At 44.4% G+C, this 14,612-nt stretch overlaps 1 protein-coding gene across 1 annotated transcript in view; it reads left to right on the plus strand.

Annotated features, from left to right (window-relative positions):
* Positions 1 to 12,119: 12,119 nt before the first annotated feature.
* LOC123160177 (receptor-like protein kinase) overlaps positions 12,120 to 14,612 on the plus strand; it is an 8,107-nt gene continuing 5,614 nt past the window's right edge. The window contains exon 1 of the mRNA XM_044577985.1: positions 12,120 to 12,245. The gene's annotated coding sequence lies outside the window, so the exon portion shown is untranslated. The remainder of the gene's footprint in view (positions 12,246 to 14,612) is intronic.

A 14,612-nucleotide genomic window follows, 5' to 3' on the forward strand; every position in this document is an offset into this window, starting at 1 on the left:
TCTCTCTCTTAACCCTGCCAGTGGGGACCGCCTGTTAGCCTCACCGTGCGGCCACAGATGTGGTATAAGTGAAGGCGTATTTTTGAAATACGTCTTCGACGTCATCCCCTCTGGTTATTTTTCTAAATTCATTTTTATTCAGAATATTGACCAAACTTTGACCCGCTCTAACTTTTATTGTACAAGTCCAAATGATGTGATTCTTTTTGTATTGGTTTTATCTTGAACTCCTCTATCAACATGCAAAGGATGAGAATTTTGTTTGTTGTAGATATTTTCTAGTGAAATTTAGAGAGTATGTGACATTTACTTTTTTTCTATTTTAATTATTTTCAGAAGGAACTTGCTGCCTTGAGGAGAAACAGGAGGAGTGTGACCCTCCTCTGCACTAAGGAAAGCCATCACAAATATTTGCAAGAGTTTCATTTCAGTAACTTTGATTTTCACTTGAATATGGTCTTTTATAATGCATATAGAAAATTCATATAATATCATTTGATACTAGCTTCATGTTCGTGCTATGGTTGTTATGTTATCAGTGGTATTTTAGTTGAATGACTGAGCATATGCAGTAGAGTAACTTGATCATGTGCATGAGCTAGTTCATATTGGTATTATATTGGAATGGTGCATATATAGTTCATTGCATTTTCATGGCATATTATGACTTTGTAATATTTATTTGCAAGTTGAAACCTGATTATAATCCACCTTGAACATGCTCTTGATCAAGTCATGGTGCCACCGAATCGAGCTTCCCCAAGTGCATCCACATTTGCCTTTTATGAGAAGGCCCTTTCTCGGTCTATTGTTATGCCTCTCGCCGGTGCCTCCAACTAGGGAAGGTTATGCGCTTGCGCTACCCTGGCCCGATAGGCAGGCATAGCCTTGTGTGCCCATAGTTGTTTTTGGTACCATTGTCCCCATTTGGGACTGTTTGTTTTGCCATGACGGTGGCCGTTGGGTCTCACGAGGTGACATCGGGGCCACCCATGACTTAGCCCAAAGGGAAGTTTGTCGGAGTGGACAGGAGAGTGTCATGGCAATAGATTGGTTCTGTCGGAACGCCGTTGGTCCACCTAAATGGGAGTTTGAGGCCATGGGTTTTGTGGTGTGGGAACAGTGTACTAACCTCTGCAGAGTGTGTTTAATCTATGGATAGTCGCGTCCTCGGTCATGGACATAGTTCATAGTAGGTCACATCGTGGATCAACAAAAATATTGAACCTGCACACTAAAAATATAATTGTGGCACTTATTATGTTGGTGGAATTGTTGAGACCATCGAGATGGTTTCGTTTGTGATCCGGAGGTGATCACCGTGATATGATGATGATCGTGGTTACAAGGTAACCATGATGGTAAGCGGGTTTGAAAGGCCCTGTTATGAGCACAGTCACTTCATGAGTAGCATGCTAAGTTCTTGCATTTAACCTGCTTAAATATCATGTTGTTGTTTGCCATTTTTGCTTTATTTGTGTAAGCTTGCGAGTACATTCAAAGTACTCACCTGGCGTGTCATGCCAATTCAGGAGAAGTCGTACCGGAGTTGCAGTTGCATCGTTGCATCGTAGTCTAGACCGTGTCCAGATCAGTGTCCCTGTGAGATGGAGTCCTTCTACGTCGTCTTTCCGCTGCCGCGTAGCTATGTCGTGATGTCGAGGCCCCTGTTCATGTTCACTAAATAATGTGCATATGTGCAACAGCACCATGTGTGTTACTTAGCCTCGCTACTTGATGTAATATCGAACCTATGCTTCAATAAAGCGGTTGTCTTTCTATACAAAGTTGTTGTGTGTTGCCAGAAGACTTGATCTCTGGGCTGGCAATGCAAGGTAAACCGGTCGCTCTGAGTCGGGGTGCCACACCATGCTAGATTTATTTTCTCGCTTTCTTCTTGTGTGTTTGAAAAACTTTGAGAAAATCCAAAAATAGTTCTTGCTTATTTTTGGTTTTTATTTCTAGTTTAATTAGTTGTAGTAAAAGAAAACCCAAAAGGATTTCTCGATTCTTCTTTTGTGTGTTAGGAGCTTTCCCGTGTAAATAGCTTTTCTTGTTTTTGTTTTCCTTTTCTTTTATTTACTTTTCTTCAAGGAAAACTAAAAACTCCAAAAATATTTCAGTGCTTCTCTAAATTTCTTTTCTTTTTGTTGAGTCTTACCAAGGAGAAGACCACGATGAAAATGTTGAGTGCCTCTCATATGTATTATTGTTAATCTAACAAAGAGCCCAAATTACCTTGTCTTCTTATTTTGAATAAAATGTTTGCAGATTCCAACTGAGTCCACGGCACTCTTGCACTATTATCGTTTTCATATCACTCGGTCATGCAAGTGAAAGGCAATAATGACGATATTTGATGAAGTGACTGTGGCAAAGAGAAACCGGTATGAACTCAACTTGTTATGTTTTTTGTAAATATGTTTAACCTAGTATCCATGACTCAGCATATTATGATCAAACATGTATGCAATGACAATTAGAGATTATAGTTTCTCATGCTATGTTTAAGTAGATAGGAGTGGATAATGATTTATCTTGGATGTCAACATGCATCAAAATGATTGTGATGTAGTATGATGATATGGTATCCTCCTCTGAATGTTTCAAGTGGCTTGACTTGGCACTTGTTCATGCATGTAGATGAATCAAAACCAGCATAGCCTCTACCATATTTATGTTCATGGTGTTCATATCCTACTCATGCTAGTATTCAATGTTTATTATGCATAATGCATGTTCATGACTGTTTTCGCTCTCTAGCTGGCCGCTTCTCAACCTATTTGCTAGCCTTCACCTATACTAAGTGGAATTACTGCTTGTGCATCAAAATCCTAAAACCCAAAGTTATTCCAGATGAGTCCACCATATCTACCTATATGCGGTATTACCCTGCCGTTGTAAGTAAATTTGCATGTTCCACCTCTAAAACTTCAAATGAACATCTGTTTTTTGTGCGCCTGGATTGTTCATAGAACGACAGGGGTAGCCGGTATCTTCCATGCTAAGCGGGCTATTCTCATGATGAGTGTTTATTCACTTGTCCTTGCATGAGAGGGGCGGTAATAGGGATTCCCAGTCCCGAAATCAAAAAATACAAATAATTAAAAAAAACTCCCCAGGATTGTTATTGGTATGGACGACACCCATGGATTCGGCTAGCCATGGAGTGTGTTTGTTGGTAGAGGGGGAGTAAACCTTTAATTTCATCGCTTGGGAACCGCCACTAATGTGTTTAGCATGAAGATATTGATAACTCTTGGTCATGGCGTAAACAGGAAGGGTGCATTTCCCAAAATTTCATTTATCTCTGATTTAAGCTTCGAGCTCTGGCACCCCTGCAAATCCCTGCTTCCCTCTACGAAGGGACTATCTATTTAATTTTATGTTGCGCCATCACCTTCTCAAAAAAGCGTCAGATCTGAGAGCACTATTGTCATCCTCGTGCATTGTGTATAGTTAATGTTGAATGCATCATGATTGGATCTTTCCTACCATGAATTACAATGTTTAGTCACTTCTTAAACTTTGGAGGTGCTCTGCATTTATGTTTTGCAGTCCTAGAAAGGGCTAGCGAGATACCACTATTGTCATATTATATCATGGTTGTTTTGACGAAGTGTTGTCATTTGATATATCTTATTATTGCCCGCTAGTTGCTTATGTTATTGATATGAGTTAATATAATTTTTAAGAGTTATTGTAGACATGGTTATTCATGATCTTTGCTGAAAACTTGGGTGCTACTTAAGCTTATTTATGTAAACAAGAATAAAAGAGTTTGTAAAAGTTTTTTTTTCACTTTCAGTTTATCAACTAAATTGCTTGAGGACAAGCAAAGGTTTAAGCTTGGGGGAGTTGATACGTCTCCGTCATATCTACTTTTCCTAGCGCTTTTGCTCTTGTTTTGGACTCTGGTTTGCATTTTGAATGAAACTAACCCGAACTGACATTGTTTTCAGCAGAACTACCATGGTGTTGTTTTTGTGCAGAAATAAAAGTTCTCGGAATGGAACAAAACTTTTTGCAGAATTATTTTACAATAAAAAAATACTGGAGCCAAGAACCACCGGAGGGGGGCACCTGGTTGAGCACAACCCACCAGGTAGCCCCCTCCTGGCGCGCCCAGGTGGGTTGTGCCCACTTCATGGCCCTGTAGACCCTAATCCCGATGCTATAAAATCCTATTTTCGGAGAAAAAATAAGAGAGGAAGTTTCATCACGTTTGACGAGATGGAGCCGCCGCCACCTCCTGTTCTTCATCGGGAGGCCAGATCTGGAGTCCGTTCGGGGCTCCGGAGAGGGGAATCTTCGATCTTCGTCATCACCAACCCTCCTTCATCTCCAATTCCATGATGCTCCCCACTGGGAGTGAGTAATTCCTTCGTAGGCTCACTGGTCGGTGAGGAGTTGGATGAGATCCATCATGTAATTGAGTTAGTTTTGTTAGGGCTTAATCCCTGGTGTCCACTATGTTCTAAGATTGATGTTGCTATGACTATGCCATGCTTAATGCTTGTCACTAGGGCCCGAGTGTCATGATTTCATATCTAAACGTTTATGTTTTCACCATTATATCTATGTTCTAGATCCGATCTTGCTAGTCATATGCACCTGCTACGTGTTATGGTCTGTAAACCCCCGGGTGACAATAACCGGGATACTTTTCGGTGATGACCATAGTTTGAGGAGTTCATGTATTCACTATGTGTTAATGCTTTGTTCCGGTTCTCTATAAAAAGGAGGCCTTAATATCCCTTAGTTTCCTTATGGACCCCGCTGCCACGGGAGGGTAGGACAAAAGGTATCATGCAAGTTCTTTTCCATAAGCACGTATGACTATTTATGGAATACATGCCTGCATTATATTTATGAACTGGAAATAGTTCGGTATTGCCCTAGGTTATCACTGTTATATGATGAATATCATCCAACGAATTCACCGATCCAATGCCTACAAGTTTTTCCACATATTGTTCTTGCTAAGTTACTACTACTATTGCACTTGCTACTCATTGCTATCACTGTTACCGTTACTACTACTGTTACCACTACTATCAAACTATCATACTACTATGCTACTGACCACTTTGCTACAGATATTTAATCTCCATGTGTGGTTGAATTGATAACTCAACTGCCAATACTTGCAAATACTCTTTGGCTCCCCTTGTGTCGAATCTATAAATTTGGGTTGAATACTCTATCCTTGAAAACTGTTGCGATCCCCTATGCTTGTGTGTTATCACTCCCCGACTTGATTGTAAGCTTGGGGGAGATTTATGTGCACATTGTATCTTTACCTTTACACATTTTTCTTCTCGCAAAACAAAATTAGAGTTTATTTGCAATAAAATTGAACTATCATTTTTCCTCTTGACTAAGGATGATCCCTTCCAATAAGTCTGGGGATATCTTGATGTGTGAGATCATTGCTTTCTTTTGAAGAACGTGCTTGATGGTTGATGTGACTTAAGTAATTAGTGCATATTTATTTGTCTGATGATTATAAGTACCCCACATCTTAGTTGTGTAAATTTTTGAAGGGAGATAAAATAACTATATATACTAGCTCATTTAAGGTTTCAACTTACTTAAGGGCAAGCAAATAAATTTATCCTCAGCTAAAAGGAACTTGGGAAATGAAATCTCTCTGAGAAATAAGGCTGGCTTGCACTTAAAGTTTTTCTTAAAGCCTTTGTATGATTCAATGGGGAGAGACTGAACCCTTTTTTTAAAAAAACTTTCTACAAGAAAAACAAAGAAAAAGAGAAGACTGCTTGCCCGGTTGAAAGAACAATGAACTAGGATATGCAGTTGTTACTTGTCCTTAGTAAAATTAAATGATAAGATGTGGATGCCTGCATGATTATCACCAGAGTAAGTATGGGCTATTGTTTGCACATACATTTTCATTAATGAACATCCTTCTTGGGAGTAATGGACTCATACCTCTTGATATCTGTATCTTATAAACACAAGGGTGAACTCATTTTTACAAGCCATGATACTTGATCAGGGACGATTAAGACATAAGCTTGGGGGAGTTGGTGAGTCCAATCTACATGATGTTTTTCCTTTATATTTTGTGCCTACAAGGTGGGATTTGTGGAATTTACCGCATTCATGCACTTATTTTTGTTGATGATACTTCAGGCTACGCCTTTTAGAACAATATTCATTATGGAGAAACCAAACAAATATGGAAGTGGAATCACATATTAAAGGGAATGAACACCTTCCATAGAAAAATCAAGCAAGAAGGCCAAAGAAACAGCCGCCTTTGCGCCTCCAGAGCAAACGACAGTGTTCCATGCAATCGCACGTGCTCGCATGAGCAGTCGTTTGGTGTGCCGCTGCCTCCAGGAGATCAACTATTTCCACCTCATGCAAACGGATCACGAGGGGGACGAATAGGTACTCTAGAAACTCATCCTGAAGGCAGAACCCTAGTCTCCGGAGCCCATCTGGAGGAAGGATCAACCAGGAGAAGAAGGGGATTCCTCTCACCATGAGAGGAACGACATCATCATCAACATCTACATCACCATCATCTTCATCATCATCATCATCCACATCCTTATCAACTGCAACATCAAGAACCCTAGTGGATCCTTTGGTGTATCGATTGAACCACTCATCCATGTATCCCATTATTGTTCCCATGATGCTTATTTTTCTTATGTGTGAGTAGTCCCCTAGTTCTTGGGGATATGGATGAACCTTGGTATGTGTAGGATCTGAAACATATAATGAAGATATGAGATCACCTGTTGAATGCTTAGTTTAATAACTTTGTGAATGTTGTGAAGGGGCCCACTCAACATTTGTGCCTTTGTAGGCTACAAAGTATATTACTGTCTTTTGCATAGGTTTAGGATGTGGAGGTGATTCGAGGTGACAGTAAAAGACTCCTACTCCTAACATTTACAAGTGACCAGGGATCACGGAGAACCCTTAGTGGGGCCGTGTCCACGGGGTAAACCCTTAATTGTCATGAGTTGTAACCCTCTGGGGGAAGGCTACGACGATGGCGTGCATGGCACGAAGTCTACCACGAGTAGAACGTGCTCTGTACCCGGATCCACCCAACATAATCGTCAACGGTGGCTCAAGTATCCATTCCATGCTATGCTCATGCATAGTAGTAGAAGAAACATACCAATGGGGATTCCATATTCCCTGAGAACGCCTTTTTAATTCTGTTATTTAGTTGTTCTTTATTGCCCTTGCTTTTATTTCATTTTTAGGCTATTTAGTTACACATCACCATTTTGTTCAATCCTTATTTAAATCTGCCCTCACTCTGCTTCAAGTCTACAATTATCTGCAGCCACAAAGCTATATAATTCTTTACAAAGGGGCAAAAGCCTAATTCTTGTGCTCCATGTGGGATCAATACTCTTACTTTGAAAAGGCTACAACTAAACCCTGTGCACTTGTAGCCTATCAAGCGTCCCCACCGTGTGCAATTCCACCCCCTCCACCAGCAGCCGTGGAGGATAGGAGCGGTGTTAACGCAACACGCACAGCACGGCGACTAGATCATGGTCGGGGTGACAATCACGTGATTGTGCTTCGCAACTACCGCGGAGTGAGAGTACTCTGTTTCATATGTGGGGAGCGTTGGGGCCAAGGCCACCAGTGTACCTCCACGTGCAGTTGTATGTGGTCGAGAAACTATTGGACTTGTTTTAGGCAGATGGTGTTGATCGCCAAGAGTAGATAGCTGACGAAGAATAGGAAGAACAACTGATGTCCATTTCCAAGTTGGCCACCACGGGGCAAACAACGCCTCATACAGTTCGTTTGTTGGGGCTGATAACCAAGAAGTGCTGATCTTGGTCTATTCTGACATATCCCATAGCTTTGCCAACGAGTCAGTGGCAGAGAAATTTTCTAGTCGAGTTCGCCAGATGAAGCCGATGATTGTCAAAGTAGAAGATGGTGGTCTGCTCACTTGCTCGGGGTACATTCTAGGTTGCCAATGGCAAACACAAAATCACAAGTTCACCACAGACCTACATGTGCTTTTCTCATGGCTGCTATGATATGGTCATTGGCATGGATTGATTGGAAAGTTGTGGACCTATGTTGATTGATTGAGGTGAGAAACCACTGTAGTTCCACCACCAAGAGCAGTTTGAGCAGCTCAAACATCTGGAATAGGCAAATGCAATTGTGTGTGTTGTGATGCTCTGTTTGTCGGAACAAGCGAAGCAGACTGATCACCTTCATGTTGTTGTTTACTGAGTGTTGGACCAGTTCCAGCCTTCCAGGTGGTATTCAATGAGCCATCCGAGCTGCCCCAAAGGAAACCATGGATCACGCCATTCCGTTGATCGAAGGCACCAAACCAGTTATTCTCAGGCTGTATCGCTACACCGCGGAGCAAAAAAATGAGATAGAAGCACAAGTGAGGAGATGCTACAGTTAGGGCTCATCAAACCCAGTGTTAGCCCGTTTCTTCCATGGTGCTCTTGGTGAAGAAAAAGGATCAGACATGGAGATTTTGCGTCGACTTCCGGCACCTCAACACCATCATCATCAAGTTGCGCTATCCAATGCCAGTGATTGGCAAGCTCCTGGGTGAATTGGCAGGCTCCACGCGATTCTTGAAGCTGGACCTCCGAGCGGGCTACCACCAGATCAAATTGCTACTGCAAGACGAGCACAAAACAACCTTTAAGACTCACCACGGTCACTTTCAGTTCCAGGTGCTACCATAAGGAGTGATAGGCGGGCTTTTGACTTTCCAAGGTTGAACACAATACTGTCACCATTGCTGCGATTTGGAGTCCTAATATTCATGGATGACATACTAGTCCATTCCAGCACCTTGGGAAAGCAAGTGTGCACCATCAAGGATTGACCCGTGCCAGATACAGTGAAAAAACCATGTAGATTCGTCAGATTGGCAGAATAATATCACAAGTTTGTCAGAAAATTTGGAGTGCTCAACAAACCGTTGACTGATCTGCTACGAATAGGGGTTATATTTGTTTGGACGCCAATGACATATGCTACTTTTTGTGCACTAAAGAAATACCTAATAGAGGACACAGTGCTGGCGTTATCGGACTTCTCCAAGACCTTTGTCATCGAGATAGATGCCAGGGCAACGGGGATTGGCGTGGTCTTGACGCAGGATTCCCACCCAGTGGCTTACCTCAACCGAGCCCTGGCTCCACGCAACCTAGGCCTGTGGCGTACGAGAAGGAGTGTTTGGCTCTGCTCCTAGCGATTGACCACTGGCGACCATACTTGCAAAAAATAGAGTTCTTGGTGCACACAGAACAAAAGAGCCTCCTACACCTAACTGGCCAGTGCCTGAACACCCCCATTCAGCAATGAGCCTTCACAAAATTGCTTGGGCTACAATATGTAATTCAATACAAGGCGGGCATATCGAACAAAGCAGCAGATGCATTATCAAGAAGGGAACACAATCAAGAGGCTGAGCTTACGACCCTGTCAGTTTATAAACCTGCATGGCTCAGAGTTGTCCATGCAGGATATCAGGAGGATACTACTACGAGAGAACTGTTGGCGCGCGTAGCACTCGACCCAGCTTGTAAACCGGACTACAGGCTTCAAGGGGCATACTGCGGTTCAAAGGTCGCTTGTTGCCGGGACTGGATACAAATACTCAACATCATGTGATCCGATCAATGCATGACATCCCAACTGGGGGCACTCGGGATTTCATGCAACATACAACTACATCAAACGCTTGTTCGCTTGGAAGGGGGTGAAGCAACATGTTAAAGAGTTTGTCAAGCAATGCATCACATATCAGCAAGCCAAGACAGCGAGGGTATCACGAGCAAGACTACTTCAGCCACTTCGCATTCCCAAACGACCCTGGGCAGTGGTGTCACTCGATTTCATTGAAGGGTGTCCAAGTCAGGAGGCTACAATGCTATTCTCGTGGTGGTGGACAAGTTCTCTAAGTATGTGCATTTTGTGCCATTACGGCACCCATTCACTGCTCTCGACATCGCCAAGATCTTCATTCAAGAGATTTACCGCATGCACGAGCTGCCGTTGGGGATCATATCTGATAGGGACCACATCTTCACAAGCCAGGTATGGCAAGAGCTGTTTCGATTATGTAGAACGGAGCTGAGAATGAGTTCTTCGTACCATCCACAAATGGACAGGCATACCGAGTGCATTAACTAGTGTCTGGAAACTTATATGCGCTGCTCGGTGCACTCCTGCCTTGGGAACTGGTCAAAGTGGCTGTCACTAGCAGAATATTTGTATAACACTAGCTTCCACTCTGCGCTCGGGCGTACTCCTTTCAAGGTGATTTGTGGGCACTTGCCGTGTGAGTTTGGCATTGATCAAGTGGACACCAGCACCGTTCCAGATCTAGCCGCGTGGTTGCAGGAACGCGAGATTCTCATGGACCATTTGCAACAGCAATTGAAGAGAGCTCAGGATAGAATGAAGACACAAGCAGATCACCATCGTATCGATCGATCGTTTGAGGTAGGCGATGTTGTACTGCTGAAGTTACAACCCTTCATTCAAACTTCAGTGGCGCGACGGCTATTCCAGAAGTTGGCCTTTCGTTACTACATGCCATACACCATCCAGGCGAAGGTTGGCATGGTCGCGTATCGGCTCGATCTACCAGACACCAGCAAAATCCACCCGGTGGTGCACGTGTCTCTGCTGAAGCGTGCCATTGGAGTAACGGTTCCCGTAAGCGTAGATTTACCAACCCCCTGATCCCGTTTTGCAGGCAACTCACTCGCCCATCCAAGTTCTGGAGTGCAAGATGATTCGTTCTCATGGTGAAACCAAGCTTCGCACTCTCGTTCAGTGGAGCGATCTGCCGACCGCCATGGCTATTTGGGAAGATCTAGAGCAACGCAAGTAGTAGTTTCCATCGACATCGCCTTGGGGTCAAGGCGGTCCTCAAGGAGGGGAAAATGTCACGATTGGTAGGTGGGTCATCGCCAAGACACGTGCTCTGGCAAGCGGGGCCCCCATGGCAGAGAAGCATAGCGATGAGCCAAGTCGTGGAAGCGCTGCATCTGGGCCCTAGCGTGATGGATGGAACGCGCGCGCGCGTGTGTGTTTGTGTGTGTGTGTGTGTGTGTGTGTGTGTGTGTGTGTGTGTGTGTGTGTGTGTGTGTGTGTGCAGCGTGCGTGTTGCCGTGTGTGGCTGGGTTAAGTAGCGGAGTGGTAGCGGTCCAGATCATCGAGAATTATTGTAACCGAACAGACGAAGCGAGAAGCTGTCCTTCTCCTTCCCCGGCCTCCTCCTTCTCCAAATTATCCCCACCTACTCTTCTCCTCCCTCTCAATCTAGATCGGACCCGTAACACCTCCTCTAAGTGAGGATTGTTCTAACCTTGTAAAAAAAAGTGAGGATTGTTCTAGTTTCTTGTTTATCTTTGGATCTGCTTTGTAAGAGGGTCTTTTCATCACAATGTATCGTTTGATCATATATTTTATTTTGTGTTGCCTTGTGTATAAAGCAGGACGAAAGCATGTTTCGAGAAACACAAGGTCTTTTGGAGTACATACGAACACTACTGTCGGTGCGGCGTTCGTAGTGAGCACAGTCAAACTTACGAAGAATCGCACGCTGTTTGGTAAGTACATATATATGGACTAATATAACTGATGGTCAAATCAAACTGTTTGGGATGGACTAATCTAACTGGTGGTCAAATCAAAATGACCTTTACCTTTCGCATTCATCCCAGTGTCCACCAACTTCGCGGGCCCTGGTTAAGCTCAGCCTGTCCTTTATGTTTACTAAGCAGTTCAGTCCTAATTAACTGCGCGCTTTGGCGTTCGTAATTGGATCAAACTGACTTTTACCTTTTGCACTTCCGGTTTGAGGTTTCACACCGACAGCAGCCAATGTGCACTGTCTATCTGTCTGTTCTGCTCTACCAGTTACTTGGAGCGGGGCACAGTAAAATACAATATCCATAGAATACACACGCCTCCGGATCATTCGCCACCCCACCCCACGCGAACGTGAGAAATAAGCATCGCCCCTGCCACGTGATGCACGGTTTGTTTATCCTAGGCTCAGGTCGCACCAATGATATGACGAGCCGCCCTCTCTCTCTCTCTCTCTGCCCCCTTCGTCGCCATGGACGCACTTGCAGCAGAGTAGAACAAGCAGCCATATCCTAGCAAACCTCGCCAGCCGGCGTTCTCCACGGTGAGCTTGCAGCCACAGGAGCTACGCGCGCACAGGATCAGCGTTGGCGGTACGGTGCGCTCTGCTCTTTCTTTCTCCTTTGTCAATTTCTCCTGGGCTTCTTCTTTTGCTGGTCTTTTAGTTTTTTTTTTCGGGATGCTGGTCTTTTAGTTGGTGGCAGGAAGGATCAGAGAACTCCTTTTCCCGTTCGAAAAACAGTTTTCCTTAGGTTTCGCTTACAGGTTCCTAGAGTGGACGACTTTCCCCGTTTCAAAATATTTTTCAGGGTGGTCGACGGTGTGGTGGATTCAGAGCTTGATTCTTAGTTTTTGCATGCCCAAACTAGAAACCCTTGCGCTCTCTGGTTCCAATCCGTACATTGTTGTAGCTGCAGTGCTGCACTAGTAGATTACTAGCTAGCGGACGAAGAAATACAGTCAGTAGCTGAGAACAGCAGCAGGCAGCAGCTCAGAGTGAAAAATTCGGTAAAGGAAAAGGATGGAGAGGTGGAGAAGGAGAGAGAACATGGGAGGATCGGAGAATGATTTGCTTGCATTAGAGCCCTTGGTCCCGCCCACGAATCGAGCGCCTCGTGCCAAATTTAAAACTAGAGTAAACCTTACTACGTCATGTGTCCCGCGTCAATTTTCTAAAACGCTATGTTGGCATTGATCAATCCATGCACAACACGTGGATGGTACAATGCTATTAGGTTGGCGAGAGGAGTTGAAAAGAAAATTAAACACTGCTAGCAAGTGTAGAATGGAGCCATGGAGTTTTCAACCCCGAGCTCACATGCCTCTAATGAACAGAAAAATAAAAAATATTTTTTGAAAACTCCAAAGAAATCTGGATTTTTTTTCTTGATAAACATTGATGAATGTTTTCACAGCGAGCAAAATTTTGTGATTTTTTTTAGAAAAGGAGGATGACCCCTAGCCTCTGCATCTAGACGATGCATACAACTACTTTATTAATTATTCACACAAGACCTTACAAAGTCATACAACAGTAAGACTAAAGCCACCGTCTAGGCAACATCTGTCGCTACTCCTATCCAGTTGATGAAGGGATGCTGATAGTCTGGGCCTAACACCAAACATACCTCGCAGCCAAACCTAAACATGTAAGACCTGGGGTCCCAACCAGGACGCCTGCCGGGTATGAGGCCGCCGCAGCCACCTGCCACCAATCTATCTTCAGAGCTGTACTGCTGCATCTACCTTGCCCGGTCTAGCTGTCGTCGACGCCACCATGACGCCAAACAGCGTCACCCTCCTGCGCGAGTCCATCATCGCACATCAGACGCCTAATCTCCAAAGCGTCATGCCATCAAGATCTGTCACCATCAATGTGCATGATGAAGCACCGCTCCACCAAAGACGTCGTCCACTGCTCCCTCGGGCCCGCGTACACCTCTAAGAAAGATGCTCCCGAGGGGGAAACGACACAAACGCGTCGCCATCTTCTGATCTATCCATCTAGGGTTTCTCCTGGAGGTAGCAGATCGTAGTCTAGAACTTCTCCACGGCGATGCCTTCAAGAAGGGAACGACACCATAGAGCGCCGCCACCGCCGGCTTTGGCATCTAGCCAAGAGCAGGTTTCCACCCAGATCTGTTCGAAGAAATCCATCCGCTTCTTGTGCATGTACCACCGCCTTCTCTGTCAAAGACTAGACCAAGGTTAGGGCTGGACCAAAAGCTCGTAGCTCGCGAGCTTAATGAGCGCTCGATAGTTCGGCTCGTTAAGCTCGTAGCTCGCTTCTTAATGAACAGAGCCAATCATTGATTTTAGCTTGTTAAGCTTAACGAGCTTAACGAGCGAGCTAACGAGTTTCACGAGTAGCTTGTTAAGCTGGTTAGTAACAACACAACATATATTTTCATATTACGTGACAAACTTTTTGTAGCATCTCAGCCCATCTATTTAATCTAATCGACATATGAGGCAACATACTACTTCATTTCTTTTCTTAGTCATAATATTTTATCTTGAAAACCATACCTACACATTCATCATGTATATTGATAACACTATAATCTGTTAACGAGCGCTCACGAGCTTAACGAGCTTCAAACGAGCCGAGCCAAGCACGCTTTCCTGCTTGTTAATCTTAACGAGCTTAACGAGCCGAGCCTTAACGAGCCGAGCCTTAACGAGCACGAGCTTAACGAGTACAAGCTTAACGAGCCGAGCTGCTCGTTAATCCAGCCCTAACCAAGGGTCCAGCCATCGCCGTCATATCCATGTAGCCAGCACCAGGAGATGACGACAGTCTCCATGTACCGGAGCTAGCACAAACTGAAGCAGATCGAGTCAGAGACAATGATGCCCCTGGATCTCCGGCAGACCAGCGAGCCGGCGACCCCACCGCGTCCAGATCGCGGGCCACGTCAGGCCGCCGCCACCCCCCGCGCCGTCCGGGTCGGAGAGGG

This window comes from Triticum aestivum, chromosome 7B, assembly GCF_018294505.1.
Source record: "Triticum aestivum cultivar Chinese Spring chromosome 7B, IWGSC CS RefSeq v2.1, whole genome shotgun sequence".
Lineage (NCBI taxonomy): Eukaryota > Viridiplantae > Streptophyta > Magnoliopsida > Poales > Poaceae > Triticum > Triticum aestivum.